This window comes from Austrofundulus limnaeus, unplaced genomic scaffold (assembly GCF_001266775.1).
Source record: "Austrofundulus limnaeus strain Quisiro unplaced genomic scaffold, Austrofundulus_limnaeus-1.0 Scaffold4, whole genome shotgun sequence".
Taxonomy (NCBI): Eukaryota; Metazoa; Chordata; class Actinopteri; order Cyprinodontiformes; family Rivulidae; genus Austrofundulus; species Austrofundulus limnaeus.
In genome coordinates, this window is record NW_013952406.1 from 6,126,843 (window position 1) to 6,132,401 (window position 5,559).

The window sequence follows — 5,559 nt, forward strand, 5'->3', positions numbered from 1 at the left end:
GTAAAAGTACTTTTACTTTCCTAATTATTGTGAAAAGTTTCATGACTTTTACTTAAGTGCTTTTCTTTTCAGAGAAATTCATTTTGATCAAAGTCATTTTTTGTTAAAGTATTTCTACTTTTACTTGGTTATTTTCAAGTACTTTATACACCACCAGAGGGATGAGCTAGACTTTTTTGTTAGGGGTAGCATGGGGGTGGCCAAGTTTTATTTATTTATTTATTTATTTATTTTGGGGGGGTATCACATGAAAATAAAAAAACAAACTATTTATTTTACCATTCAAGATGACCACCACAGTTAATTCTAATTCCATATTTAATTCAGTTTTATTAGAAAATATTGAGCTAAAACTTTAGCTACAAKTGATCCAAAACCCACGCTGAATGCTAGTTACAACTTATTATTATTCAGCCATTTGTAGACARATGGAGCTGAAGATTAGTGTGGAAGTAGTTGAAAACAATTTTTACCAAATTCTTAGTGCAAATACAAAATCCAAGATCCCCACCCACTTGTCAACTATTTTGGGGGTGGCACCTGGTGTGGCCAATCGGGTGACAGGTGGGACTCTTGCCACCTCGGCCACCCCTCTGGCTCCTCCCCTGTGCATCTCTGCAAACCAGCAGGTAATATTTGTTATTCAATTAATGTTGTACCTTTAATTGGTCATGTGCAACATTTCTCAAATGATTAGTAAATATCAAAATTAGAAAAAAATGCAAAAGAAAAAAAATACAGTGTAGAGTAGTCTTAAAGTTTCAAACATCAACTAAAAAAAATGTTTGACTTGGCAAAGAAAATTGGTTTTCTGGGTACAGRTTTGGTAAATCCTTATATCTGTTTTGCTTGTCCCACAGGAGCAGGTTGGATTTCGTTAAAATCATTAGAGCTTGTGAAACGCCGCGCTGACTCCTGAGCCGCAGCAACAGTTATCGAGTGGACAAGTGTTGACGACAGCTGAAAGCCCAGCTGGGGGGAGAATGGCTGAGGCCGGAGAAAGCGTCCTGCAGGGGGTCACACGCTCACTTGTGCACAGACGTCTTTAGCAGCTCYGGCACAGGTGACGGCGAGTGACACTTAATGAGGTGAGGAACCTTTTGGCGTGCGCGTGACCTGCTTGTGCAGCGCAGGGTCAAAGGTCAACCTGATTAAAGAATGAGCGCACAAAAGTAAAAACCTTGAGTCAGCTTGCTTTTGCTTTTTGTAAGACAAAAATACACAAAATAACATTGAGAACTGTGGCAAAAAAAAACAACAACTAAACAGTAAAATTTAGATTTTAAACCACTTTCCAGAAGTTTCCTGAAAGCTGAACGCTCAGGTTGCACCACAATTCTGAAAGTCCTCCCAGCCGTAGAAGCGAGTGCTCATTAGTGACATGATGTGTAGATTTAGGAGGATTATCACTGCTCTGCTGTGGAATGCACAACATTTCCAAAGAAGGGAACCATGTGTGAGTGGCAACAAGGCCTCAGAACACTCAGTGTGTTGATGAAAACAAAAACAAAAAAACGTGAAGCTTTTGAAATACTATGATTTCATTTTTTTTATGCTACAAAACCCAACAGTRATTACAGAAGGAGTTCATGACCAACAAACTCATGAGTTCAATGAAAAGGGAAGATCTGAAAAGTGAAGCCAGTGATGAGGAGCAATATCACCGAAAACATCTCGACTACTTTTTATCACCAACATCTTTCTCTCATAATATACAAAGGAGGCACATGTTTTCCACAAACCAGTTTAAGTGGCCAGTTTGTGGTGTGTAAGTGTGACTTGTCTGTTGTGCAGTGGCACAAAAGTCTTTGCATTGAATCAGTCTGTGGCTGCTGAGCTCTTTAAATGGAAAATTGTGAAGGTGTGGAAAATGGAGAATGTCCGTGCTTTTCTTCTCTCGTCATTGTCTGCCATGTTTTTTCTTCTTCTTTTCTCCTGAATGGAACATGAATCCAGGTGCAGACATACTGAGAATTTAAACTGAACATATTCAGTGTACTGAGAGAAAACGACTATGGAAGAAACAGACACCAGCATCAAATTGACAAAAATAAAAAAAAAATTTATTGTCTTTTTTTATTTTTGCTTTTAGTAAACAAATCCTTAATTGTGTTGCTCTTAAACTGGTGCACTGAAGTCATGTTTTATACCTGAAGCAGATGTTAAGAACATCATGCAGACTTTGCATAAAAGTGGTGGAAAAAAGGTCATTTTCCTTAAAGACTTGACCTAAACTCAGTCACTATCACACCACAGCAAACAAGAAAACTGAAACTACATCCATCACCTAAACATAAAGCAGCTGTTTTAACTGAAGCGAGGCTTTGGGTCAGGATTCTGCACATTCATTTCACTCGATCAGGTTTATGGGCTGCAGCAGTTCCAGCTGGGAAACATTATACTAAAATGTCTTACCAGTGCTGTAAAGGTTTATAAAGCTGTCATAAACAGAAAGAAATGCAAGAAACTCTGTCAACAAAATACAGAATTAGATCTACAGCAGGAGTTACTTTTTACTCCTGTGGTGATGTGACTCTTTGCTGCCCTCCTCATGTAACAAGCTGTCAAGATTTTTTTTTCCTTCCAAAAAGAGCAGACAGGATGAACACTGARTGCACTTTGTTTTTCCTTAACTAAAATATGATTACTTAAAATTAATTAGAAAATTAGTCAAACGATCTCTTACATTAATTTTGTTTTCTTTCACATAGATGATAAAACTGTTGTCCACATAAGCAGCCTATTTAGGTGCAAAGCTTTTACTCCAGTCAATAAGAGAACATTTCCATAGTACTGCAAACAAATGTATATGTTTTTATATTCATGTTTCAATCACAAAAATACTCTAAATAATAAATTAACGCAGTTTTTCTTCTAAAACCAACTTTTGTCAAAAACAAAAAAAAAATCTGAATTCCTTCACAAATATTTTCTACCTAATTAATTTGCATGTTGCAACATTTAAAGGGATCATTTTTTGGAGTTTTCATTTTAATTTCTAAGAAGTTTTATTGGACAAAAAAACCCTGGTTTGTGATTTTACTGGATCTGCTAATATCATATGCAAGATTCAGTTTTTAAACTTGAAATCATGTTTACATATTTCATTTTTAAACAGGTAAAAGTTGTTCAGCTTTAAAAAGTTATTGTTTATTTTTCTTTACTTCGCTGTGATGTTGCATGTATTGCACTTGAAACTTGGTTTTGTTGCACAACAGTTTCCCACAAAAAGTGTTTGGTCAAAATATTTTATAACCGCTTGATAAAACTGAGTTACTGTGTTATTTAAGAGCATTAATGCCACAAAAAATTAAGTTATGATAAAAAAAATTGAACAGCAATGAATAATAATAATAAAAAAAGATAATAGTTTGGATTTGCTGCCCCCTGCTGGGCACCCTCAGTCTTACATCAGGCTTTAGTGCCACTTTGTTCCAAAACCTAAAAGAAGAAAAAACGTAGCTTAAAATGAAAAAGCAGCATCAAGAGTTCAAATTAAATCAAGTGTTTTGGTGCAAATTAAAATAAAAGAACAATGTGTTGGAAGGAATTAAAAAATCTCAATGTTTTTTTTTTTTGTGATGGGAAAATGTTTGAAAAATAGAAGTTTAATATTTTGAAAAGCATAAAGGTTACAAAAAATTATAGATAGACACCAATTTCCTGCATGAGCTGAATATTTTAACTAGGGATGCACAATATATCGGCATTAACATCGGTATCGGTCCGATAAGTAAAACGGGGTATTAGTGTCTGAWATTGATTTACCGCTTGTTGGTTGGTCGAGCGGTATCTGTTTGATCATGATAGTGATGTTGCTGCTGCAAAGCCAGTAATAACTGAAGCAGAGAGCCATGTCTAAAAAAATGACAAAAGTATGTTTGTGTGTAGATATGTCATTTGTGTTTTTGTGTAATATTGGTAAATATCGTTAGCGGCCATAAACCTTTTGAGCCTGTTTGAAATAAAGAACAATTCTAAATCCAAAAATAGCAGAGAATGTGCAAAAACATGCACAAAAAATATGAAAAATAAAACAGGAAAACAACAAAGTGCATGCTGATCATTTAAAACTACTTTGTTAAAAAGGTTAACATATGACAGCACGGCAATAATAATAGAGTTCAGTCCAGGTTCTGGAAGAAWAGGCCTCCTGTCCTGCATGTTTTAGCTGTTTTCTTGCTRCAACACTTATACTGGGTGTTGCAGTGGACAAGTTACATCTTCTGCAGAGGCCTGTTAATGATCTCCTTCTTATTGTAACCAGATGTGTTCAAACAAAGAAACATATGTCAGACYGGGCAATGGCTCTCCTGGACCAGAATTAAACACAAACCGCTCTAAATTTTCAATCTGTTAAGGTGTGTAAAAGTTAATAATTACACAAGACTGTTTATACATACTGGCGCCGAGCTTGCCAAGACTATTTATATGAGCAGTTGGCACAGAGCTGGTTCAGGCTGAGAATGAAACTCCGGAGCAATGTCTGCACTGTTTTCTTCCTCGCTGTTCAGGTCCACTGCTCACACTTTCACGTGTTTGGGTCGGATCAAATCTTACCAGACCTGGAAACAACGCTGCAGAGTTTTGCTGCYGCAGTGTCGGTAAGCTATTTTTAAAAAACTCTTTTGATAATAAAGTAACAGAAGTGTTACAAATTATTGACAGGTGGCTGTAGTCTTTTTTTTCTTTAGGAACAACATTAAGGTCACTAACTGTCCTAACATGGTCAGAAGGTTTGGTGAAAAGGACCTGCAAAACGCAAGTGAAAACATTTAAAAGCTAAAATAAACTTTTATCTTTAACCTGGAAACCAAACACCACAAGAAAACACTTCTCCTTTCTGGTCCTTGTTGTGGAAAGAAGAAAGTGGGACTGGAAAACCCAACTTGTATTTTTGTGTTTTTTTTTTTTTTGTGACAAAGGAAACCATTAGGGTACGTTCTGTAACCATCAGAGTTGGTTACCAGAAGCCACAAGACATCTGTTGAGCTTTAAACTCTCAGCGGAGGACTTTCTCAGTAYCAAAGTCAAAACAGCTTGTGCTAAACTGAGCACCAGACATAACTCTGTGAGTTTAGAGAACACGACCTCTTCCTCAGTCAATGCAAAGAAATAAATAACATTTATTTTCTTGTTTTTGTTATTGTTACAGTCTGATTAGAAGAGAAAACTAAAGCAGGTCTCGCTTAAACCTTTTTGCCTCTAAACAGCTCCACATACAAGCTGTGAACTGAACACCAACACCATGGATTTGTTACCAAAGAAYCTTTTCCACAGGGAAGGAAACTTCTCCCTCTGCTGTCTCTTACTGGTAATGTTAGTTTGAATGCAGATGGAGARAAAACCAGATCTGTCTGCAGGGCTGAGGAAAGTCCTACCAAAGAGAACTATGATAAATTAAATWAAATACCATAAATAACACATAACACCCTAGTAAAAAGGAAAGGGGCTGTAATTCAGGTGATAAATCTAGATGACATATGAGGCTGTAAATTATTATATATTATTATATGTACACACACACACACACACACACACACACACACACACACACAC